Raw genomic sequence first — 26,350 nt, 5'->3', positions numbered from 1 at the left:
ATAAGCACAGTATATGAAGGATTTTAAAAGAACTAGCCCTTCACCAACATGCTTGAAAAAGTGGATTTTGCAATTTTTCAGGACAAAGAAAATACCTTTAAGCTGAGTTTTACAGCCAATTTCTTTAGGCAGCTATCGGGCTGTGATGCCTGGATTCCTCTGACTGCCTGAAGGATCCATGATTCCAGCACACTTTCCTTTCAATAATTCACTGGGGAAAATAACTGAATTTAGAGCCAAAACAGCACTTTGAAGATTGCCACTGATTAGGAAACTGTATTTAGGGGCATTTTCAGATTTTAGCCTTTCTGTGGGCTTATTTCCAGTGACAGATGTCAGCAGTTATTCCTGCTTTTACACCACTTTGCTGGTGTATGTGGCTGGGTGTGCAGCTCTTTTGGTGGGTTATGAACTCGGCGCAATTTTGCAGACTTAGTGCGAAATCTCCACTCTCTGTGAGTCCCCCATCACTGCTTTGCTGGAGGGGTTATTATGCGTAGTAATCATTTTGGTTGCTAGTGAGAATACTAGGAGGTGGTGATCTGTCCAAAACTGAGGGGTGATGGACCAGATGGACACATTGCAATTCTAGTCAGCCACCCAGTCAAGAGTTCCTTTGTTATGGGTGGACTGTGAAACTCTTTGAGTGAATCCGAGTTTGTTAAGGGTGTCAGCAACTATAGTTGCTTGCTGGTCATTTGAGTCTTTAAATCCCAAGTTGAAGTCCCCTAGCAGGAGTACTTGCGAGGAGTTTTTTTAGATTCTCTGATAGGACGGTAGTTAAGTCTTCTTCAAAGGACCCAATGGGGTCTGGGGGTCTGTATAATAGGTTAATAAAGTTTGGGAGCCGGCTGTAGGTAGTTTAACAGTCGGGGCTTCGCATGATTTGACAACTGGTTATGAGATTAGTCTCATGGAGAGGGAGGATTTGTCAATAAGAGCAATACCTCCTCCTCGAGCCTTGGTTCTGTCTGCTCTAAGTAAAACATAATCATTGGGGACTGCGAGCCTAAGGGCGGGGCCGGCTGCGATATGCAGGCAGGATTCGGTGATAGCTAGGAAGTCAAGTTTTTTAAATTGTATAAGGTCGGCTATCTCTGAGGTATGCGCCACTAGAGAACGGGCGTTTATTAGCGCTCCCTTGAGGTGCGGCACGTTGTTGTTTGTCACTTGTATTTGTGGGGTAGAGGTGATTATAGCACCATTGAGTACAGCAGTAAGGGGTTTATTCTGCTGATGGTTCTCCTTCACTGGTGCCAGTGGCCTGAGGGCGCTGGCATAGTTTATCTTTTTTAGGTGGTTCAGGTGATGGGCATTTTTCCCTGATATTAGTAGAAGTTATTGATCTGGCTGGAGGTTCGAATAATCTACGTAACCTTGATCGGAGTGTGTTGTTTCTGGCAGCAGTGCTACAAGGTATGTTAATTTTATATAGACACTAAGTGCAGGCATCAGATGATTGCAGCTGGGTTTGTTTCTGGTTATAATGTGCTAGTAGTGTCGGTGTGGCCTCCATGAATGCTGAGAGATTAGCTCTAGGGATGGATGGGGTTAGGTGCAAGTCTTGGGTTTAGGCCTGCTGTGCTAAACACTGAGATGATGGCTAATATAGTTTGTAGCAGGACTGTGTATATTCCAGTCACAAACTTAGTGCTGTAGGTGTCTACCTCTGAAGGTTATGTACTAAACACAATCTTACTAGTAGTAGTAGTAGTGCTCCACAGGCTGCTGGGATAGGCAAGTTCAGTATGCCCCTAGAGGTAATGCAACACAATTAGTACAGGAGCACAATCAGTGATGCAGAGATCGATAAAGCAACACAGTTAGTTAGGATAGGCTAGTTCGATTTGCTGGTGGAGGTAGTGCTACACAGGCAGGTTCACTTAACTAGTAGAGGTAAAAAGCAGCACAATCAGTAATGCAACACAGTTAGTTAGGATAGGCTAGTCGGGCGTTCTAAGCAATGGTAATCGAGGACAATATGTATTCTTGTTGCTCGGGAGGCGGTAGGCTATGAGGTGTTACCTAATGGAATGGCGCCACAAGTTACAGGCAGTATGCTTCAGTTAGGTTGTGAGGTCGGCAGTTGCATGGGTTAAAGGAAATACCTCAGACTAATACCATTAGCATACGGTAGGACACGCAGACGAGGGTACTAATAGACAGTGAGCAGGCAAATATGCAGTGAGCAAATTGGCGGGCATGACACAGCATACCCAAGCAATTTATACAGAGGCAGGGTTAAAATACACACATTAGTGTCCCAGTGATGATGAGCATTAAGCAGGTATGCTGCATACAGAAATTGTTACGTGGCCAACGGTCATGGATATTTGACGAAATGAGTTATGCAGGAATAGCCGGATGGGAAGTGTATGGCATTAGTAGGGTTCCATGTAATAATGTCGCCATAAAGATATTGCCATGCAAAAATATCGCCAAAAAATGGTCATTTTTTGTGGCGACATTATTTCATGGAACATGCGGGGGACACCCCCGCAACCCCCACATTTTTTTTTACATTTTTTTTTTTTTGCCCCTGTCGCCACATATATGGTCACCCAAATAATATCGCCACGACATTTTCCCGGCGATATTATTTACGGCGACCATATATGTGGCGATATTATTACCTGATAGCATTAGTAGGATAAGATGACCGTAATCAAGGCGTGACTTTCAACATATTGATGGGCTAGTATCTAGGACTGGGTGAAGAGTACTTACAGTTGGTGTAGAGGTCGGGTATGTGGCAAGGTGTCCTGTCTGTGGACCGCCATGGACAGGCACAGACAGCCCTGCCCTTGTGAAGAGTCCCTTAGAAAGATGGCCGGCTCACACCTTCCGGTGGAGCCGGTCTGGATAACTGAGGAACTGCAGCCAATCAAGATGCTGCCTGGTTGCTTTGTGACGCTAAGACAAATGTGCATCGGCCATTTTCGCTTGTTGCTGTGTGCGGCTTTGTGCGTCGTGAGCATTTCATTTGCTCTATGCAATACATGGACAGAGACATCTGTTGATCAGGTAGTCGGCACTCCTGTCCATAGATCTCAATACCTTTGGTTAGTGGAGCCTTCCGTTGTGCAAATGGGTCCGGGTCCAAATTTCAGGTTGGGTAATCCACTTCTCCTGAAGCGGCACAAATGGAATGGGGAGTGCTCCTGCCCTCCTCGATAGAGGCAATGCGGCAAAAAAACTAAAACAGTTGCTGGTTCCAGGCAAATGAGTCAATGAAGGGAAATATGGGACATTTTCGATGTGGCTGTGTAGAGTTTTATTGTTCCAAAGTAATGCCACGCCTGACATACGGCTTGTAATTTTTTCCCTCTGAGTTACTGTCTTATTTAAAAATTATCGAGGCTCTCGTGTGGAGAAATGTTTTGTTTTTCTTACCGAAATGTATTCCTTTTGAACTTATTCGTTACAAAAATGCATAGTGAGTAAAAAAGACTCGATGTAGTCCAAAATTGGTGACACAAATTCAGGTCTATTTATAAACTCTCTTAAAAGGGATGTTGAAATTTTGTTACATAAATTGTGATCTTTTCTTCAGATTCTTATTAACAATCCATCCAAGATAAAAAAAAAAAAATCGATAATTTGGATGGGGAACAACGTTGTGATTCTGAATTCGAAACTGTCCTATCACTCTGTAACTTATTGGAAGTGGTATTCTAGTCTTGAAACATACATTGTGAAATACCCTTCTCGTACCTTTCGAAACAGCACTATGTGATTTTGTTTTAATGTTTTAAACACGCAGGAGATATTGAATATTCATTGTCCTCTCTCTGATACGTCCAAATATTGCAGATTTTGTTAGGTAATTGGAGTGAAAGAAACTTTGATGCATCTATTATTAGTGCGTCCTAAATTGATCTGCAAAGAATTTTATATTTTTCTCAGTTTGTAAACAATACGGACTATGCTGATAGGGAACTTTTATGGTACAAAATGCTGCATAGTCATTCAATACCAATGAATGACTTGGTTCCAGGGAGCCCCGCAGGGTCCCCATGCCTTCCCGGAGGGAAATTCTGTAACGCAGCCCAGCCTAAGCTCCAGGATGGTCGGGGTGATGTCACCGGCCTTGGGTGCCTGTCTCCCATTTGGGCGGACAGTACTCGAGCTCAATGGCAGTCCCCGGGAGCCCTGGCAGGGTCCCAGTCCCTTCCTGGAAGGGAAAAAACACAGTCCAGCCAGAGCTCCAGGCTGGGCTTGGGGATGGACGACCCACATGCTAGACGGGTGCCCAAGACCTGGGACATCACCCTGACCATCCTGGAGCTCTGGCTGGGTTTTTTTTTTTTACAGGATTTCCCAGCGGTAATGGGGGGGGCCTGCTGGGGCTCCCTGGGACTGCTGCTGTGGTCGGTTTACATGGGAGACGGGTGCCCAAGGTCAGGGACATCACCCCACACAATCCTGGAGCTCTGGCTGGGCTGCGTTACAGCTTCTCCCTCTGGGAAAGGCCGGTGACGCTGCGGAGGCTCCCTGGAATGGCTGCTGGGCTTGTGGACGGTCAACCTACATGAGGGATAGCCGCCCAAGGCCAGGGAACCTCCCCCCGGACTATCCTGGAGCTCTGGTTGGCCTGCATTACAGCTTCTTCCTCCGGGAAAGGATGGGGGCCCTGTTGGGGCTCCCTGCGACTGCTGCTGTGCTTGGAGACCGCAGACCTGCATGGGGAGATGGATGCCCAAGGCAGGGGAAATCACCTCCTACCGTCCTGGAGTTATGGCTGGGCTGCGTTACATCTTTTCCATTTGAGGAGGTATTGGCACACTGCTGGGGTTCGCGGGTGGAGACCAGCTGTAACACAGTCCAGCTAGAGCTCCAGGCTGGGCTTGGGGATGGACGACCCACATGCGAGACGGGTGCCCAAGGCCTGGGACATCACCCTGACCATCCTGGAGCTCTGGCTGTGTTTTTTTTTTTTACAGGATTTCCCAGCGGTAATTGGGGGTGGGGGGTGCTGCTGGGGCTCCCTGGGACTGCTGCTGTGGTCGGCTTACATGGGAGACGGGTGCCCAAGGCCAGGGACATCACCCCAGACAATCCTGGAGCTCTGGCTGGGCTGCATTACAGCTTCTCCCTCTGGGAAAGGCCATGACTCTGCGGAGGCTCCCTGGAATGGCTGCTGGGCTTGTGGACGGTCAACCTACATGAGAGAAAGCTGCCCAAGTTCAGGGAACCTCCCCCCCGGACTATCTTGGAGCTCTGGTTGGCCTGCATTACAGCTTCTTCCTCAGGGAAAGGATGGGGACCCTGTTGGGGCTCCCTGCGACTGCTGCTGTGCTTGGAGACCGCAGACCTGCATGGGGAGATGGATGCCCAAGGCAGGGGACATCGCCTCCAACCATCCTGGAGTTATGGCTGGGCTGCGTTACAGCTTTTCCAATTGAGGAAGTATTGGCACACTGCTGGGGTTCGCGGGTGGAGACCAGCTGTAACACAGGCCAGCCAGAGCTCCAGGATGATTGGTGGTGATGTCCCAGGCCTTGGGCGGCTGTCTCCCATCTGGCCTGACTGTCCTCAAGCCCAACAGCAGTTCCAGGGAGCACCAGCTGGGTCCCCGTCCTTTCCCGGGGGAAAAGCTGTAACACAGGCCAGCCAGAATTCCAGGATGGTCAGAGGTGATGTCTTCTTTTCATTTGCCCTTTCCCTAGGGGCAGATGGGCACATTATTGTGCCCATCTGCCCCCAGGGTGGGCAAAACATACTGCTCCATGCTTTAGGGGCAGTAGGGAAGGGGGCTGCGTATTTAATAAGCAGCCACCCCAACCCCCCACTTCAAAAAAGGTTCCCTGCTTGTCTAGGGGCATTGCTGGGCATGGATCGAGCGATCTGTGCCCAGCAATTCTTCAAGGAAGGTGTCCTTGGAAAGGGGAGACACTCCCCTTTCCAACAACAACTCTCTCGATCAAAATGGCATAGAAATGCTGGAGATGGAGGGAGGAACCAGCCTTTATTACGCACTCTGATGTGAAACTGAAGGAAATCTAACCCCCAGGCCGTGAGGAAGAACCTCCTCGTCACATATCCCCGCGGTTGGATTTCCAGTTATCGCGATCGCACAGACTAAAATGCTAAAAAGGACGAGGTGTCTGGTCCTCCGCACTGCAAACGTAGTGCTGCGGACGAGATACCTCGTCCTTAGCACTTAAGGGGTTAAAGAATCTTAGTGAATTACATGTTGAACACATCTAGTTAATATGCATACATATCATAGTAGAGTGTTATCTTTGAAACTATGCTGACAACGGTAGACAATACTGCTTATGAAGAATGCATCAACTACCTGCTCCTCAAGCAATGATTAAGGTGATATTCTATTGCACTAGAATCGACATAGAAAATTTGAATGTCATTAATTTGTAGATCCTTACACTAAAAGAATCTCTGTATTCACTTCGTAGATATACTCAAAGCTTTAAGTATGAAGAAAAATTGTATTGACAAACAGATGTGCTGCTTATTATCTGTATTGTTTATTCCTACTGTTTATCTTTATTTTGTATGTATTATTCATTAAATTCTGACACCTGTTAGAACAAAACAAAGTAACCTTGGTGTACATATACTCGAACTTTAACATTTGTAAATTGTGACTGAGTATATCTCAGTGATTTTGGTGTGCAGGGGACGGGAGTGCCTAACAATAAGGACGCAACTGTTCTCTTGATACATAGTAGCAGCTTTTTGTGCCAGAGCTGCATTTTATGCCCTGCACCCATGACTTAACCTTACCTAACGAGTACCGCACCGTCTGGTGTTCGCAATTTACTATCCTCAGGCGTGCGCAAAACCAGCTCTTGAAATGTCTTTTTGCGACATCCAGGGCACAAAAGAGAAATCTCCCTTCGTCTGTATACACAGACTATGTAATGGCCCTTATGTCAGTCGATTAAAATACACATGAAATAACCATAATACATGGGGAATTCTGAACTCCTGGATATGTTAATAGAGTTACATCAGATACAAGGATTCAATTTCAGCTTGGTCATGTTGGTCATCTTACCAAGAGAACTGAGATAGCTAATGGACTTTGGTAAGACTGAATCATGTCACCCTTCTCTTTACTCTCTGTGTCGCACCCTACCCAAGGTATATTCTTCTGTAATATTTTCCCTGGAAATATGATGGCCAACCCATTCTATTCCTTCAATGATAACCCCATTCTTTTAGATGAAACACCAGTGAGATTTTAGCAGTTACTAGCAACATTAGCTTATTATTATAACCATTAAATAAAAATAAATAAGGCAAAAATAATGTCTTTCTCAACCAAAAACAAATATAAAATCCAAGTGGTTTACAAAGTGAACAAACTAGAAACCAATCTCAGATATTGCTATTGTGGATTACGACTCGACTCCCGTTGAACTTGGAAATCACACAGCAGTTAAAAGAAAGACAACAGCGATCTGCCTGGCCATAATTCAATTCTTCAGTTTGGTCACAACAAAAACTGCCTATGAACTAACAATGCCATGTTATTTTTTAGGTCTGGTGTGCTTACCTTGCATAAGTATCTGCAGTAGGGAAAGTAATATCTAGAAATCTTCGCTATTCAAACCTGATCCAGGCTATCCGGGAGACTAGTTTAATCAACAGTGGAAGGGCTTTGAAGAAACTTTGTCTTTGTCTTTCAGCCTGGTTGACTGTAAATATCACCCAAAAAATTATCTGATGGGAAACGGATGAGATTCAATTGTATGGCTTGGGTCCAACAGGCAAATGGCAAATCAGAGCCTGATTCAGAGTTCGGCTGAATACCATGTAGAAACACGACATTTCCCCCTCCAAATTCTCCCAACCTCATTGTGAGGGTGACGGAAGGAGTTGAGGATAGGTGCTATGGAAGTAGCCAAGAATATGAATGTAAAACATGTCCAGATGAAGTGCTGCACGGTTACCGTGCACATTGCACCTATGGCCCGAATGCAAAAAGCAAGGACACGTTTCTGCAGTACTTAAAGTGTTGAAGAGCTCTCGGACCCTCAGAAGCACATAAGTAATTCTGTAATGTATAAATGTGGCACTGACAATGTGATAAGGAAACCACACATTTCAGACCATTTTTGTTTTTAGGCTCTCTGTTTACTAGGCGGGAAGTCTTTCGTTCATCTTGTGTTTTACTAGTGTAATAGCTTTAATACATATTCTCATTCAAACTTTTTTTTATGAAAAGCAAATATTTCATAATTATTGCACTAACTCCTCCAGGGTGCCGTTAATTAACACTTCTTTAGGCTGGTGCAGAAGATGTGTTCTAGGCCTCGGAATACATTCCTTCCTTACCAGCCCCTTATATGGTGGTAGGCAAAGCTGATGCCATGCTGTAAATCGCAGCTTTGCAAAGGTGGTGGATGTCACAAAGCCTTCTTTGTGGTGACTGTGGAGCAGGTGGAGGCTCTGCCACCATTAATGTGCCGCCACATTCTATCCTGAACACGCGTTAGCGGTCTATTCATTTTCAAAATGGCCACTGCCAGTGGTTTTTAATCCCCACATCCGCCGGCACTCAATGCGTGGCAACCCGTTCCTTTGGGTCACACCCTGCAAGTTTTCACTCTCGAGCCCAGCGCTCAGCTATCTTGCTTGCTTTGCTCTTTCGGCCTCTTTGGCACCCTGCTTGCAGAACCCCTCTCTCTTGTCTGCACTCTCTCCCCTTCTGGCTCCTTTGAGATCCCGGCTCCCTTTCCATTATGGTGGAAGTGCTGTTTGTTTTCTTCATATTTCTCCCCCCCACGCCCCCTGCTCTGGGATTTCCCTTCTGGTTGGAATCTACATCTCTCTGTGTCAGTTCACACACGTCTCTTGGGATTCTCTACTGCTTACCTCTGGACATTGAAACCAACTACCATTTGCTGGACTCCCCATCATCCAGTTTTTTTGTTTAGCTATGTGGCTTTTTCCAGTTACCGGCTGTTCCGGAAAGGGGTACTGTGTCTGGATACCTGCTGATTTGGCATATTGGCTTCCTTCCGTAGCAGATCATATCTCAACAAGGAGAGGAGAACCATCAAAAAGAAGAAGGTCAGAACATTCCAGCAAGATTCTCTATCTTCTTCATTGATTGACGAATCTGGTGAGGAGGAGGAACAGAGTTTTGAAAGTGGCTTTCATTCATCGCCTCCACTTTGGTATTAGATCAGAATCCATATCCTCCTGGAAAGGTGTCTTTCTGCTAAAAACACAGCACGTTTCCATTTGAACAGGTACCACTGAATCAGATAAAGGAGGGTTGAGAGCTTGGTGGAACAACAGACCCCTGCGCTATTGTTCGATCTGATCGGGTAATTAATTGAATCCTGCATCCTAGTACATAGTTTGCTTGGAAAAAAGATCTGAAATTGCCAAAGGTAGAGTATATATGAGTGGGTAGGCAAACCTTGTTGTAATGGCGCTTGATTACGTTAACATCCTGGCTAGGGCTTATTAGGTAAGGAGGTCAATACACCTTGTCTTGGTTCACAATTTGGTTTTTTTCTTCTTGTTGATTTATGTGACCGTTATCCTAGCACATAGTGTTCTTTGCATGTGGAAGAGCCAACATGTGTTTTTACCAAAGTCTTTATCAAGTTTGTGCATGTGAAGGTGATATGTGGGTGTGTTTGTGACAAAGTGAGTGAATTACCGCGCAACAAGTTTGTTTCATTTACATAAGTAGAACACACATCGTCGATATATACACTGTGAGTGTCGAGGTGCCGTGACAGTAACAAATATAAATGTACATTGGCAGAATACAATTGCGTCCAATATAAAACCACATTGATTTGTAACATACAATTATCAAAGAAATGTACCAAGGAGGAGACAAGACTTAGATGGTGAGTTATTAGATATAGCTCCAATGGCTGAAGGTCAATAGCTGATTATAAGTGGTCCTTACCAGAATAGGCAATGATTGGAGGTCCTTGTATAAGGAAAATGAGGGCCCGGGATGGTTAGCTATTCTGGTCCCGCATAGGAGAGGCTGGATAGCCACTATAACAAGGGGGAGAACAGGCATCAGTTAGGGGAGGTGCATGGGTGAAGCACATAAGTAATCCTGTTGCAAAGCACTGCTATATTGTTCGTATAGCTGTAACCCGCGAGTGGGAAGTGAGCTTAAAAGGGTGCATGAACGGCGTCAGAGTGAAACAATGAGGGTCCCATTGACTGCGTCCAGTGCCTACATAATGGCACAGGGGCACACAGGCAAGGCGTGCGAAAAGATAGATCAGGCATGGCATGCGAAAGGACAGTCCCGTAGGAGGGATTGGTTAGCCTGAGGCTGGGGATCAGTGGGTAGCCTACCTATTGTAAGGCAGCATGGAGGTTGTACGCATTTGGGCGCATTAAGGTCAGCATACTGATATGGAGGGCACCGTTCGCAGTGGGCTGGTCTGGCGTATTGCCAGACGATGCCTGAGGAGTCCACAGGCAGGTGGGAAGGCGAGGTGCAAAGTCTATGTGCCGTTAGCTAGGTGTGGTAAGGTAAGTGGGTATGTACGGGTAAGAACCCCATGTGAATTGGCAGGCAGTGAGAGAGGATGGCGTTGGTAGTAGTCACGAGATATTTAGCATGCTGGAGGTGAAGTTGCCCAATGTAAGTGGCGGCTGGTTTCAGCAGCAGGTGAGGAGTGCGAGAAGGGGGTGATGGGCGGCATGGACTGGGTCAGGGTTTACCAAGTCGGGCCTCGGCTAACGTGCAAGTCCGCGCATAACGATGAGCGACATGCCTGTGTGAGGTATAATGACTCCAGGTAACTAAGGGTGAGCGAAGACTAGTGCGGCGTGGTCAAATGTGGCGACACCTTACCTGTGAATCTGAGTTACTGTAAGTGGTCTGCACAGTGGCAGCTATTTAGCGATCCCAATAACCATGCAACAGTCGTCAATGATAGGCTGAAGGAAGACAGCCATTGATTGGTCGTGATGGTTCAGCATTCCGTGCGTTGATTTGAGGTTACCAGGGAGATGCATCAGGCTTGGACAACAAGGAAAGCCTGGTTGCTGTGAGCTGTACACGGTAAAGCCTATACCGTGATATGGTATATGGTTCTAGATAAACAGATAAGAAACCATCAATCCAAGTGTGGAAGACAGGTTTACATTAAAGTGAGGATTCAGATATTAAAGGGAGGTCATGGTGGACCGACCGGATCTGAATGTGTGAATCACATGGTATGGGTCAACTTTGTACTGGACGGCTGGGTCGGGGGGGGGCGGGGAGAGCGGGTTTGGAAAGGTACTAGGGCAGGAGGCTTGTGATTGGCTCATCATTGGCAATGGGGCTCGATGATGCTTTGCTAACAATGTATGATGGAAGTGCCAGTAGTTAGTTGATAAGTAGGGGGTCTTTTCTGTGCTGGACCCGTGGCATGAAGTGGCCTGTGATGCAAGACTCTTGGAAAGAGGTAATGAACAGAGGTGGAGGTGGACGGGTATGTGTCTGGATTGAGTGGTCATTAATCCTTTCAAAGGAACCCATTTAGCTTCTGATCCGAGTTGAGGCCTAAACTGACACATCTATATTTACAAATGAGTTTCCCTTCACATTGTCGCAAATACAGTTCCCTGTCATCGCCTCTGGGATCAGGATGGACATGTCGTCTTTTTTATCAAGCTGGTGGTTTTCCTGCCAGTGCAGGGCCAGAGGGTATCTTGAATGCTCTGATCCTTATCCTCAACTCTCTTTTTGTGCTGCCGATGTATTTGTGGTTACAGTTACAGATTATGGCATAGACAAAAAATTTAGATTTGCAATTAATGAATTGTGTGCCATGGTGTTCATTGGTGTCATTGAACATTAGTGTTTTGGCATTTCTCGCTTGTGGGCACATGCTACAGTTTCCACATTTGTGGAAGCCCATTGCTTTCTTGCTATTGAGACAAGTCTTTGTAGTTGTTGCGAGTGGAGCCATATATGATGGACTCAGCATTGTCCGCAGTGTTGCCTTTTGTGTATGTTAGTAATGGTCTCAGAGATATCCAAGTCTTGATATCCATGTCAATATTGACGAGATGCCAATGCCTCTGTAGGATTCTCTGGACTTGATGGCTGTCCTGATTGAACCTGGTGATGTATCTTTTTCATCAGCAGGTGCAGCTCTGGTTGGTGTGGCTTTAGGTGTCAATAGGGCCCTCCGTATTCTCCTCGATGCCATGGAAATAGCAGAGTCAATGGCTTGCTTGGGGTAGCCCCTCTCAGAGAATCTGTGCTGTAGGAGGGTGCACTCAGCTTTGAATTTTTTGTTGCTGCTGCAGTTCCATTTGGTTCGGAAAAATTCAATTTTGGTTATGTTAATTACTGATCCTCTATGGCAACTGGTGGCGAAGAGCACGGAGTTGACTTCAGTGGGTTTGCTGTATGTTGTTGTTATCGATTCTGTGTCATGGATGCTGATCATAATATCCAATAAGTCTATTGTGCGATCACTGGAGGTACCTATTAGTTCCAATCTGAATTTGTTGACATTAAGATAGTCCTTGTAGTGATTAAGTTGCTCGGGTGTACCTGTCCCTATCATGAGGATATCATTGACATATCGATACCGCTTATGAATTAGACCATTGAAATCTGGATTAGATAAGGCTTGGACCTGTTCGTACTGATTCATAAAGAGATTGGCCATCACTGGGGCGTATGTTGTCCCCATGGCTATCCTCTTCATTTGTTTATAGTACAGTTGGTTGAATAGGAAAATGGTGTTGGTTAGTGAGAACTCGGGGAATTCTTTGGTAAATTCAAGATGGGGGAAAAACAATTACGCCAAAGCTTTTGCAAAGGTCTAGTCAATGGACTTCAGGGGTAGGCCATGGTCAATGGCTGTGTATAATGCCTTTATCAAGTGTCACCAGAGAATACTGGAGTCCCCAGGTGTTGTCCTGTAGTACAAGCAGGGAGTGCATTGTATCCCTCAAATATGTAGGGATTTCTGGTGCTTTTGGGGCAAGGATGTTTATGTATTTACTAAAGGATTCAGTGATCCATCCTATTAAACTAAGTATGGGTCGTCCCTCGGGTACGTTGAGAAACTCCTTGTGGAACTTGGGCAAGAAATAGATGGTGAGCATCCTGGGATGCTTGGATTGGAGGTACTTGAGCTCTACATCTGTCAGGAGCCCTTGTGTGTGCCATTTCTTCAGGAGTTCGTTGGCAGAGTCAGCAATGTTGTGGTGGGATTATTGGGGAGAACTTTGTAGCATCTGTGCATTGCCAGATGTGTCTCAGTCATAGTGATGTAGTCAGTTTTGTCCATAATCACGACGTTGTCGCCCTTATCAGCCTCCTTGATTATGATCGCCTTGTTATCTCATAGTGCATTAAGAGCATGACATTTGTTGGTCATGAGGTTGCCATGTCTCGTGTTATTTAGCCAACATCAAAAGTTTGGTTTGTCCATGGTGACTGGTAGCAGACTCGGCCAATCATAACCATGAACCAAAGTGAGGAAGTACTGCTACACAGGGGTTCTTCCCATATAGATAGTGTTCTAAAAGGGAGTTTTTATTTTGGGGAACCCTTTTTGTTTACTAGTGGAACACATCCCAAAGTATGTAGACCATAGTATTGTCCAGAAAGAAACACACATTGAGGGGCTGCATAGTGAGTATAATTAATTGTAGTGAAACAAAAGGTTTTCTTATATACACTTGCACATATAACAAATATTTTTTTATGCTTGAAACAGGAAAATATATGATCATAAACATAAAAGCATACAAAATACAATGGTCCCTAAACTAATTTGATTATCTAGGGAAATAGAGTAAAGACATAAAGAACAGTAAACAAGAACATTGAATACACCTATATATTGATGGTAAATTAAAACCTAAGTTTTGAGAAAATAATGCCACATAAATCACATTCAATATATCTATTGGAGTAAAAATTCTCAAAAACAGATGTCAACATTTTGATCCACAGATGCCAAGTCTCTATTGCAGTGGAATTTCTGATAAACATATACCGAAATTCTGATAGACAGATGCCGTATCTGTGGCAGTGAGAATTCTAATGAACAAATGCCACACCTTCAATAAACAGATGTCAAGTGTCTAGTGCATAGAAACGTAACGTTGCAGGGGGTGGGGTTCTAGTACAACCAACAGGTGAATGTAGATCACATAAGAAGTGTCAGTCTGAAAACCCTTGAGTGGGACTTGGTGTTCCCTCTTACAGAGAATTTACATTTTGGCGACAATTGCATACTCATTTCAACCGAATCAGAATGATTTCTGGTTGTTCATGGCGGCCGCCTTCTTCCGGGTGAAAAAACGGCCCCTGTAACAGAAAAAGCCAGGAGATGAAAGAATAAATAGTATATCATCTTGGAGCAATTGTGTGTTTTCTTCCTGGACATTTTTAGGCAACTAGTAATGAAAACATGCATTTAATGCAATCGAAAAATGATAATGTGGGAACTTGTCATTTAAGTGGGCTTGGAGTAAGTAAAAGGGTAAAAAAATGTTTTGCTACCTCTGGCCTTCTGTGGTTGGCGTACATCATAAGTATGTTGACTCACCAAAGATCTCCTAAGGGTTTTCTCTTTGAGGCCCGCTCTTCAGCCGGAAAACTGCATCCAAATCAGGGTACCAAATTGATGTGAGCACCACAGAACTGCTAAACGCCACAGATGTAGGGTAAGCACAGGTCCCGTGGGGAGAGGACAAGGATTACTAATCCATTCAAGAAAGTGCCCATATAAGGAGATGGGAAAGGAGAAAGAGAAAGGGGAGGCATGTAATTGCGTGCACCTTTCTCTGCATTTCGCGCATTTGTTGGGGAAACCCCGAACTGATACCGAACTCCTATCCTAAACTGTTCTGAATGGGCTTCTTGCATATAGTCATAAAGAAGTACCTTCAAAAATCGGGCACGTGTGTGGTGTCCCTTGTGGTGATTCAATCTTGAAGGGCGTAGCAGGTGGTACCTTGCGTCAATATGGTAGAGTGTAATGAGGTCCTCTTGTCGGGAGACATTCTGGGTCCTCTGGCTGTATATAAAAATGTTAAAATATAAAATATTACAGCAACCAGCTGTAAGTGCTGCCATCCATGAAGCAGGAAAGACATATTGTTGTCAATACGTCCGCCATGTTTACCTGAGATCGTGTGTCTGGAGAGATTTCCATCCTCAAAAACATTCCTGGGTATAGGGCTTCCTCGTCGGGCTCAGCGGTGTCCTCTCAGTCTGGAGAGCCGTGTCAGGAGAGACTGCATTCAGTGCGGCGAAGCTGGATACTGTGCATGCAATGGTCGAGGCCCCAAATGGCTGTGGGTGAGTCTCCGTCATCCAATCGGGGTTCAGGAATGCCTGTGCCCCGATTGGATGTGATGTGGTAGACACGGAAGTGGGTGCTGGGGTGCTGCTGCGTGGGGTAACCACGGGGAATCAGTCTTATATGCTGTTCCCAAACGTAGGGCTGCCTCGATGGTGACCACGCTATATTAATGAGATGTTGGGCCGTGTAGCAGGGAATCTGTGTGCAGTGTGTCAAAGCCGTCCAATCAGGGTGCTGGTTTTCTTGATCCCTGGTTGGTTGTGACGTCCTGAACACAGAAGAGTTTCGCGTTGCGCAGAGAAAAGGAATGAATGGCTGGTAGTTACATTGCCTGCGTCTGTTTAATAATGCCTGGGTCCCTTAATCACTGATGCTAGATTTTCCACTGAAATCAAAGTCTTGTAGAGCGGGAGCCTAATTGCTGATCCACATACGCCTCTATTTGAGGTGAATATATGTTGTATGTTAGGATATCTCATGTTTGGATTGCGTGTAGTTAGTTCCCAATCCACACCGAGTTGATGTTTGCAAACTGTATACATAGGTGTGACTGCAGTAGAGACCCGTATGCCCCTGGTTGGTGCATGTTTGCTGTGACCCAGCTGGTTTGGTGGGTGTAATGTGTATAGTATGTGTCCAAGCTGGCATGTAAAAGGCTACTTGGAATCAGGTCCGGCTGGCCGCCGCGCACAGTTTGGACTAGCCGGAAACAGTATCTGCCTGGCTGCCATATTGCTTCTCATGGAGCAGTGGGAGTGTACTGCCTTGTGAGAACCACATGTGTCGGGCACTTTCTTCAAATTCTGGGCCGTGTGGGTTGAAAAGACCTCTTGTGATCACTGGTGGGGAAAAAATTGTTCATTTAATACCTGGGCCACCGAGTTCATCCTGTGTATCCATCTACACTCCGTCTAGTAGTTGGCCTTGAATGTTGGGGCCACTCCGAACCCATTCGAGGACCCACCATTTCAGGTCTTGTGGACTGTGCTTCTTCTCTGTGTAATGTTGTACTAGGTGGGAGGTGAGGTTCTTGCATCGGATCCTTGAATGGTGTTCTGAGATCTGTGTGCCGACACTACGCATCGTTTGGCCCACATATCGCAAATGGCATGGGCACTCGATGCAATATAAATTTTGGTTTGTTTTGCAATTTGAGACATCTTTCAGGGTCCATGTTTTCTCTCCCAATTGGAATTGTTGTATTTTCTGAGTAAATTGATGAACCGAACAGGACCCACAGGGATAATATCCTGTCAGGGGACGGAGGTTGCAAAGGCTTCCCTGGGTTGTCTTTTTGGTGTACATTGAGTGAACCAAGTGTTTTCTTAGGTTGTGGGCCCTTTTGAATGCAAATCTTGGTTTCTGTTGGTTTGGTAAACAGAGTCTAACTATGGGCCAGTATTTGTAGATGATCCTTTTGATGTCGAAGACATGTTGTCCATGGGTTACCACGCACGTTATCTGGTCTTCCCCTGCATTAGATGTTTTTGGGGTAAGAAGTGTGTCCCGGCAGGTAAAGCGGGCTCTTTTCCAAGCTCGAGAAACCATTTTCTTCGGATAGCCTCTTTCTCGTAACCTGCTGCTCAGAAGAGTAGCATCATGGTAGAAATCATCCAAAGAGGTACAATTTCTGCGGTTCCTCAGAAATTGTCTGTATGGTAGATCCTCTTGTATGTGTTGTGGATGATCACTGTCGAAATGCAATAAGGTATTCCGATCCGTTGGTTTATGGAAGGTGTTAGACTAGTTTCCCTTGGTTGTGTCCAATCGTCAGATCCATCCATTGTTTATATCTCATCTTGCCTTCCAGAGAATGTAAGTCACGGGTCACTGCTTGCTGGAAGATGTCTATGGCATTGTCACGTTGTAAGTTGGGGGTGAAATTGGATTTGGTCTTGATTTTAGGTATTTTCAAATTGCTTTCCTCGATGCTGAGATAATTCAAAATATATTTTTTGAAGTGGATGGTGGTACCATCTTTGTTCCCCAAGTTGACTAATAGGTGAATAAGGTCCATATGTTCCATATTAATTTGGCTGATTGTCGATTTGGTCTTGTCCTCAGTGCGCCATCTAACTTGCTTAGCAAAGAAATGTTTAAGCTTAAGCTTTCTGGTGTATTTGTATCGGTCTATATGTGCTTCATTGAGGTTGACTGAGGCTGTGGGGGCAAAGGAGAGTCCTTTGTGGAGTACATGGATCTCCATGTTAGACAGCGGTTGGCTGGAAAGGTTCACGACTAGATTTGGCGTCTCCGTTCCCTCTGCTGTAGCTGCGTCTGTGAGCGTGTTAGTCTAATAGCACTTTTGTATTCTTCCATTGCGTTTCTTATTCCCAACTCTCATACCTCTCTTGTGTCTTTTCTTGGGGTTGTGTTGTCCACTAGAGGTTCCTGGAAACATACGCGTTTTTGATTTGGTGTACGTGTTCCCTTTCTGTAGCATTGTATTTGGTCTAAAATAATTGTAACCAAGGCTTCTACTGCTGGTTGTGTTCATTTTCGCTTGGCTAGTTCTGGGGTCTGATGGTCCTGCCCCAGCTTCATTTGCTGTAGGGTCTGGATCACTTTCAACATCATAGCTGGCAAGGGAACTGTTTGGAGTACTCTCCCTTGAGGCGTTGTTGGATAAATCGTCAATTTAGGTTGGAAAGTAAATACGCAGTTTTCTCTGTAATCTCTTTCATCTCTCGCAAATTTTCTACATTTCCTGGTATTTACTTAATCCTGGTGAGTTTTGAGGATTTTGTACATGATTTTGATGTTCCTTTCCTTGGTAGCAGCTGGTGAATTGCTTGCTTCAATCTTTTGCTTGAGGTCACATATCTCTAGGGTGAGTCTTTTGTGCTCCCCATTAGTATGTTCAATCAGGAGTTTCAACATTACTTTCAAACCCATGATGAGGTTTTCTTCCCATTTGGCTGCTAAGTCGGCATGGTCCGGGTTGTTGAAGTCGGGGAATTTTATAATTCTGAGCCCAGAGGGGATTTTCTCTTGTTCAATATAGGTTTGGAGGGTGAATCTCTCCCAGAATGTATTAATTTCCTTGGAACATAGGCGTTCGAGTCTTATGAATTTCTGACAAAGATTCTCAGGCACGCTTGGTGTTGGAGGAAGTGCATGTAGGATTGAGCCTCTTCGTGCAAATAGATTCTTGAATCGTGCAGCCTGGTACTTGACTTGCTTGGGAAAAAGCTCAGAAATTCCCAGAGGTAGCGTATATATGAGTGGGTAGGCAAACCTTGTTGGTAATGGTGCTGGATTATGTTAACATCGTGGGTAGGGTTTATTAGGTAAGAAGGTCAATACACCTTGTCTTGGTTCACAATTTGATTTTTTTTATTGTTGCTGAGTTATGTGACCGTTATCCTAGCACATACAGTGCTATTTGCATGTGAGAAGAGCCAACACGTGTTTTGACCGAAGTCTTTATCAAGGCTGTGCATGTGTGGTGCTATGTGGGTGTGTTTGTGACAAGGTGAGTGAATTACGGCATGAAAGGTTTGTATCATGTACATAAGTAGAAAACACATGGTCGATATATACATTGTGAGTGGTGAGGTGCTATGACAGTAACAAATATAAATGTACATTGGCAGAGCACAATTGTGTCCAATATAAAACTACATTGATTTGTAACACACAATCATCAAAGAAATGTACCAGGGAGGAGAAAAGGGGGTGGAGGTGGGTAGATGGTGAGTTCTTGGATATAGCTCCAATGGCTGAATGTCAATAGCTGATTATAAGTGGTCCTTACCAGAATAGGCAATGATTGGAGGTCCTTGTATAAGGAAAATCTGGCCCTCAGGCTGGAAGAATACTATGATAAATTAAGACATACTACACAACAAGTTGAAAACAGCATAAGGTATAAAGCTTCAAGATTTTGATTACTTCAAGGCATCCCACTAGATGAAGGGCATTATTCAAATAGCAAAACTAAGGCTATGTAAAGGAACTACACTGTCATGAAATTCAAAGCGTTTATTTATTATTCATACTAGAGCAGTACTGTCTAAATGTAACGGAGGGGGCATACCAACAGGAATTGTCTATGATTTATGTGACAAAGTACAATTCCCGGGGCCGCATACATTGCCGCATAAGAAGTCTTGGTACACTTTTGTGATGTGGCATAGTAGTGGAATGAAAGGCTTGCTGTCCAGGAAGAGAAGGCCAGTCTGTGAACAGAGTCCTGACTGACCATCGGACAAGAAAGCCTGGTGTATCGGTCTAGGATAACTTGCACCTGAGCAGAGGCAGAAAGCCAGTGTCTGAGACGGTGGACGTTGGAATCCGCAGAGATGAAAGCTGGAGGAGGTAAGCTGATGCTAGAGGATGACATGAGAAAAAGCGGCCAATCTGGGAATGTCATCGGCATTGAGTGGAAGGAGATCTCTGTCCATGGGGGACCACACAAGTAGCCGGAAAGGAGATGAAAGCGAGTGCCACAGAACACGTGTACCAGGAGATGGGAGTTGAAGGTCAACCATTGCCAAGGAAGAAGACAAGTAGTCAAATGAAAAAGTGTCAAGGGGGAATATCGGAAAAGGAGGAACTGGAAAGGAACCGGACAGTTGATTCCAGACCCTCATATTAATTGATGAGAAACAGAATGTGTATAGTTAGGTGGTCTTTGTTTTCCGTGTTATAGTAGCATCCATTAACAAAATTAATCTTAAATTCTACCTGCCATGCATGTGCCTGACAAGCAGCATTTACATGATATTACAGTCTGTGGCTTCAACAGATGACATGAGATCCAAATAGGTAATACATTTAAAAAAAAGAATGATTAGGTTTAAAACTATAGTTGGAGCAAAGGCAAACAAAACAAGGATGCAGCAATATTGAATAGTGTAGGGTTTAACAAGAACGAAACGGGTACCAGGAATGTACACAGAAACAAATCCTAATTCCAAATGTCCTAGTGTATAATGGTTCATATCATGGAAAAATGTCCCTGTGGGAATTGTTCAAAAGTCACTCACAGCAATTTTTAGGCTCCCAGGATCCAGGACCCTTCGATAAAAGTTACTGTTGACTTTGACCCTCTTGGGCTCTCTCTTGACTACCAGGTGACAGTTAATTTCTTCCCCATCTGTTCTGGTGGATTTGTAGCCTGCAGTCATTGTTCGTACCTGCTGTTGACTTGGGTCACTCAAAACTGCCCCAGGCTCTGGCTTCTCTGGTTGGCTCAGATTTTTTTTAAAACAAGTTATATTTATCTTCCTTGAGGGGTTCGTCAGTCAAATCAGTAGCCAAACTATGGCTCCTGACAGCCTCTAATTTTCTCAGTTTCATTGAATCTACTTCTTTAGGCGTTTGTCAGTACCAGCTTCTGGGCCCAGTTTAATAAGCCTTTCCACTTCACTTGCCTCTCTACCCTGGTCGCACCCCAGCTCTGGCCAACTTGTCTTGTCATCTCCCCGTCAGCACAATTTCCAGCATGTCCCCCTTTTGGATTGGCCAATGGTGGTTCTCTGCTCTGAACCCCTCTGTCCACCTACACCTGCTTTCTCGCACCGTGCATCACCAATCTTTCTCTGCCTCCATTTGCGTCTGCCTTCCTCTCTCTGCTGTTCCCCCTCTAATCTCCTCCTGGTTCAACTCTTCTATCCCTCCAACTCCCCCTGTCCATGGTATTTCTCTCGTCCTTCTCTCTGCTCTTGGCCTCCTCCAACTTTGTCCTGCCCCTGGTCTTTCCACCTTCCTTTTATCTTTTCACTCTCTCTCTACACACCTCCTCACTGTGCACCCATATTTATACTTGCTCACTGTGGGCTTGTCCCCGACAGATTTATTTTATATGGGATCTATATAGGCTTGGAACACCCACTGTGTTATTGGGGATTCTTGGGTTCTTTTGGTGGGTTGCACCTGGGATTGGATGGTGGTCATTGGCCCCCCTCATCCTGGCACCATGCATGTATACTGATGTGTCTATTTTATTGTTTCTGGCCCATGGCTCTGAGGGGCGAAGACTTGAAATGGGGGATGTGCCATCTTGAAATCAGCCAGCTCAATTATGGAAGCATCCTTATTCTGTCAGGGCTTCCTCCGGTATGTGCGAGTCTCTCTATCTCTCTTTCTGTGGCTCTCATGGCATGAAGAATACTTGGTAAGATCATGTCTGAGGGTTAACCCGTGGACCGCACTCACTTGGATCATCGCTCTCATGTTGTGTCTTACATTTGCAGCATATTCTTGTGTAAGTCAATGGATGTAACTTTCAGCACCAAGGTCACTCATTCTGACAGCACCTGGGGACTGTGGGTGGCCCTAGTGATGAGGATGGCAATTGCTATGGGACCACTACCTCTGGGAAAGCAGTGCGGAGCGGATGCACCCAGGTTCTGACTCACCCTGGGTACGAATCTGACTTCTGAGACTTCATCACAATAATTTCTCAGGAAATCACCTTGGTGTTTGCAGGTGCAAAATCCAGGTTCCATTCCATGGGGAATCGGGCATCCCCACAAACAAATGTAATGCTGGTAGAGATACTTGATGCTCTCCCACATGGAGTGGACAGGGAGGCAATAAATACCTTGCTGCTCAGCCGCCTTGCTCAATGTTAGTAAACCATGAGCTTCACCCTGATTATAATTTACTAGCAGAGACGTTGTAGCCGCTTGTAAATTACTATCCATGTAGGTATGAAAAAGGTACCCATGGGTTTATTCTCTGAGCTTTCTACACTAGCTTCCAAGCCCTCCTCGAAATCCTCAGGGTGCTGGAGGCACATGTTTTCCTGCTTCTCACTATGAGTTGAACGATCATGGGAGCAGCTCTGGGGGATCCCATATTTATCCCCTTCATGGGTCACATTCTATGGCAGGTGGCTCCATCTGCCCCTCAGAGTTATCCAGTCTACCCCGGCTCGTGTGGGCCAAGTTTCCTCATTGGAGCATGCTTATCATACTGTGAGTCCGCTGGGGAAATGCCCGAGCGCGCAAAGGGCATCGAATCCACGGAGTATCCTGCTGTTGTGCTGTGGTTGTGCTGTGGCTGCACCTACATTCCCACTATCAGCTGTTTGTAGTGGGAGGAGAGCGAGGTGCTGCGCATTGAATTGACATTGACGGAGTGAGAAGGGAAAAGAGTGCCGTAGCGTTGAGTTGGCTCCGCCCCTTTCCCGCCCCCGGTCACGTGCGCCGCCTCCAGGAAGTGCTATAAAGAGACTTCCCAAGCACCCTTGCGGCGCTAAGCCCGAGCGTGCAAAGTGCATCGAATCCACGGAGTATCCTGCTGTTGTGCTGTTTGGCTACTGGGCTGCTCGCTGTGTAGGTATTATTCTGCATAAGCCAGCAGCCACGATAGGCTGAGCTGAGGACTGAGGAAATAAAGCTTGTACTGAGGAGCTGCACTACAGGATGAAACCTATGGTTGTACATATGGATGCATCGGGAACAGCCGTGCAAACTCGCCTGCAGGTAAGGCAAAGGTTTGCATCACTCCCGGAAGTGAATGGAAGCCCGGAGCGCGCACAAAACATGCCGATGCTGAAACAATCTCGCTTACCCTTTTGTACTAAGAAGCGTAAAAGCTTGTCTGTGGGGGCCCACGCGACCGATACGGGTAGCGAAAAAATGTCGAGTTTGGTTATTGAAGACCCTGTGCGGTTGGCTCCAAAATCACCTGTTCAACCTATGGCCTGTACAGTTTCCACTCTCGAAGAGCCCGTGAGTCACCTCCCTCCACCCCTTGAAACACCAAGCTTGCATGAGGAGGATGCCGATCAGGTCAAGAAGTTAGATCTAATTGCTGGTGAAGGAGATTCCAGCAAAACGATCAATACTGCGCCCCCAGGAGATAAAGAAAAAAGTATTGTCGAACAAAACCAGACGGTAGGGGTTTTACTCGAGAAAGCCCCAGTTCTCCTGGTCAATCTGAGCCTTGAAAAGACGACGGAAATACTAGATCAACCTAGCAACGTTGATGCTGGGAGAGACTCGTGTTGTCCGATCCCATCTTTAATTTCCCCAAGAAGGGGAAATGATTGCGTAAACATGCCCACTAATGACTTAGTCAACTATGGAACTACACCTATAGCGGACATGTGCGAAAGCATGTTGGATGAAAATTCTAGTCTGGATGTGGCATTGAACTCCCCTACCCTGACCTTAAAGGAAACCACAAACAGATCTCTACTGATTGAGACTGTGTGGGAAAAGGAGGACCAGTGGGACACAAATGACTCGGAATTATGGGAGAAAGCCTTGCCGGATCCCAACAAGGAAATAGAAAATAAAAGACAACATCTAAGAGCCATGGAGGAAACCACAACGATAAGCGATATCTTCCAGCCATACAGGGAAGATAACAGATGTCAGTGGCTCAAGGAAAAGGGCCCCCAAAAAAATACCCAGTTGGGGGCAAATGCCCTGCTCTCAAATGACCTAACTGACCGAGAATCTCCTTCTCGGACCCTACACAAAGATATGCAGGCGATGCCTTACCCTAAGGGGACACTCCCTCCAAAGGCCAGACTAGAAAAGAAAACCCTGTGGGATTTTGGAAGTGAAACTCCGTCAAAAACTACAGGCACTAAAGGAAAGACAATGTTGCCATCAGCTAATTTGAGTAATTCAAGTTTAGCTAACAAAATTATGCAAGACCTCACTCTCTTGACGGAGAAAATAGAGAGAGAAAAAAGGAGGAGTTTCTCGCTAATAAGCGAGAAAATGGCTGAACTGGAAAAGGAGCAAACTAAAGGGAGCTCCCTGGAGTTGGAGGCCGTGGGGGCTGAGGTCTTTGCAACAAAAACCCAGAGAGACTTCAGGTCAATGACCTTGTCACAAAGATCTTTAATTGAGAGGAGAAATCCATGCCTCGAGGATAGACCGTCAAGCTTAAAACCACAAGGACAATCTGTAGAACCCCAAATGATAACGAAAATGACTCAGACGCCCATGTCGGATGACCAAAAGCAGTGTTCTGAAATCTTTACGAAAGATCAAATTATACACCTAATTAAAGACGCTTACCAAACTGATAGAGAAAAGGATATGAAACACCTCCAGCAAGTGATCATGACCTCATTGAATATCACACTGGCTCCATACCTAAAATTGTATGAGATGATAAATGACTCTGCGAAAGAGATGACTACTACTAACATGCAAATTAAACAGGCAAATATACAAATGGAATTGTCCCTGCGGAATTTGAATGTACGAATGGACAAAGAAGCCGAAAAATCCCATACATGGCAAAATCGCCTCACTGATCTGGCAAGGAGAGATGCTAATGATAAGTCCTTATTGATGGAGGCTGTTCTGGAAGATTGCAAGTGGATGCGAAATTTATGCAAACAGAAAAAAGATGAGGTAAGCATGGTTGAAAATCCGTGTCGAGGGAAAGGCCCCATGAAATTGAGTCAAAATAAACCAAACCAACCAATGCAAACTGAGCTAATGACCGAATAGGTTATTTTGATCTCTCCCGGTTGTAAGGGGGTGGGAAGTCGTGACTCAAAAATTCAATCAGAAAAATCTAATTTCGCTATCTTTAGTGGTGGGACATCCAAGGACCTGTCCTCAGAAAAGGGAAATGAGCAGAAGAAAAAAACAAACGAAAATGGTAAAACAAAAAATGAAGGCTTAAAACGGAAGATAAATGGTTCCAGGGCATTCTTAAGGAATCTAAGAACGCCCCCAAGAAGAGAAAACCTCCAACAGGCAAAGAAGCAGAGGAGAGAACTGGCAATGGGAGACACAAACATTTCGGAGGACATGAATGCAAAGGATGTGGGAGGGGGAAAAAACCCTCCTTGGAGGATAATGGAGATGAGTCAGACCAACAAGAAGATCTAAGTGACCTGATTGACATTATGGAAGAAAGTAGGGAGGACGAAGAGTGGGAAAGCATCAGCCCATCAGAATGGAAAACTATGGACAACTGGGAGATGGTGGAGAGGAGCCCTAATGCCTCTGATCGCAAGAAACCCCAACGAGATGTCCTGCCTAAAATCTCAAAGGAGACAAGAAGCCGGTCCGGCTCATTGGAAAGGGAGGAAGTCAATGAGGCTGATGACAATCCTGCTAACTTCAAAACCTTAGAACAAAAAAGACAGGAGCTAGCTACCAAAGAAAGGAGGGTACGATTTCAACTTGAAAGTTTTCATCTAAAACAGGATGGTAAAAACAGAATTAAAGAAACAAAGAAGATCAACAAAGGAATAAAAGTGTCTGTCCCTCCTTCGAGGAAAGCCCCATCAAAAGAATGCTATTTGAAATTAGAGACGACATCCAATGGACCAAGAAGGGCTTTGCTCAATAGGAGCTTTGTAGTCTCGCTTTGTAACCAAACATCAGCTCTACGCATGATATCTACTGAGGACATTAAAGTTGTGGAATTCCCAAGAGAACAGAGAATGGACCAAGTTATATTGCATCTTAATTCAAATGACATCAAGCAGAAATTTCTGGAGGCTACTGACATCCTAAGAAAAAAGGGATTTCGTTTGACGGAATTAGAGGATGACAGCAAGCCTGATAGTACTAATATATCACCAAAGGACAGAAGACGTGCTAATAATGAGGTCTCATCCTGCACGGAAGAAGAATCTATGGGAAAAAAGAGAGAAAAAAATGGTCAAGAAAAAGAGGAAAAGAAGAGGAAGACTCCAAAAGAAAACGAAAAAGAAGGAAATAAAAACCCCGAAAACCATTCATACAGCACCAAAGAAAATGTTGAAAAACTAAAATCTTTGAGGTTTACGGTAGATAATTCGCAAAACCCAAGGAAGGGTAAAACAAATGAAAACAAACCTGAAAATAAAACAAAAGATTGGCCTCCCATGGCAAATGATCGCAACTCAAAAAAAAAACAATAGAATAAGGAAGTTGGAAATGGATCCGTTTGCTTTGCCTCATGGAATACCAGAGGTTTTCATCATCTGTTCTCGAAGGAAAGCTCTTTATTGGCCAAATATGATCTCATTTGCATCCAAGAATCATGGCTGTGTGAACCTCCAATATGTGAAGGTTATGAAGTTTACTTCAATCCGGCAAAAAAGGGACTGAAAGGCCGACCGTTTGCAGGCCTCTTGGTATTGA

This window comes from Ambystoma mexicanum, chromosome 3p, assembly GCF_040938575.1.
Source record: "Ambystoma mexicanum isolate Mex_15411 chromosome 3p, UKY_AmexF1_1, whole genome shotgun sequence".
Classification (NCBI taxonomy): domain Eukaryota; kingdom Metazoa; phylum Chordata; class Amphibia; order Caudata; family Ambystomatidae; genus Ambystoma; species Ambystoma mexicanum.
The sequence above is the reverse complement of the archived record's forward strand: the minus strand, read 5'-3'. Positions refer to the sequence as shown.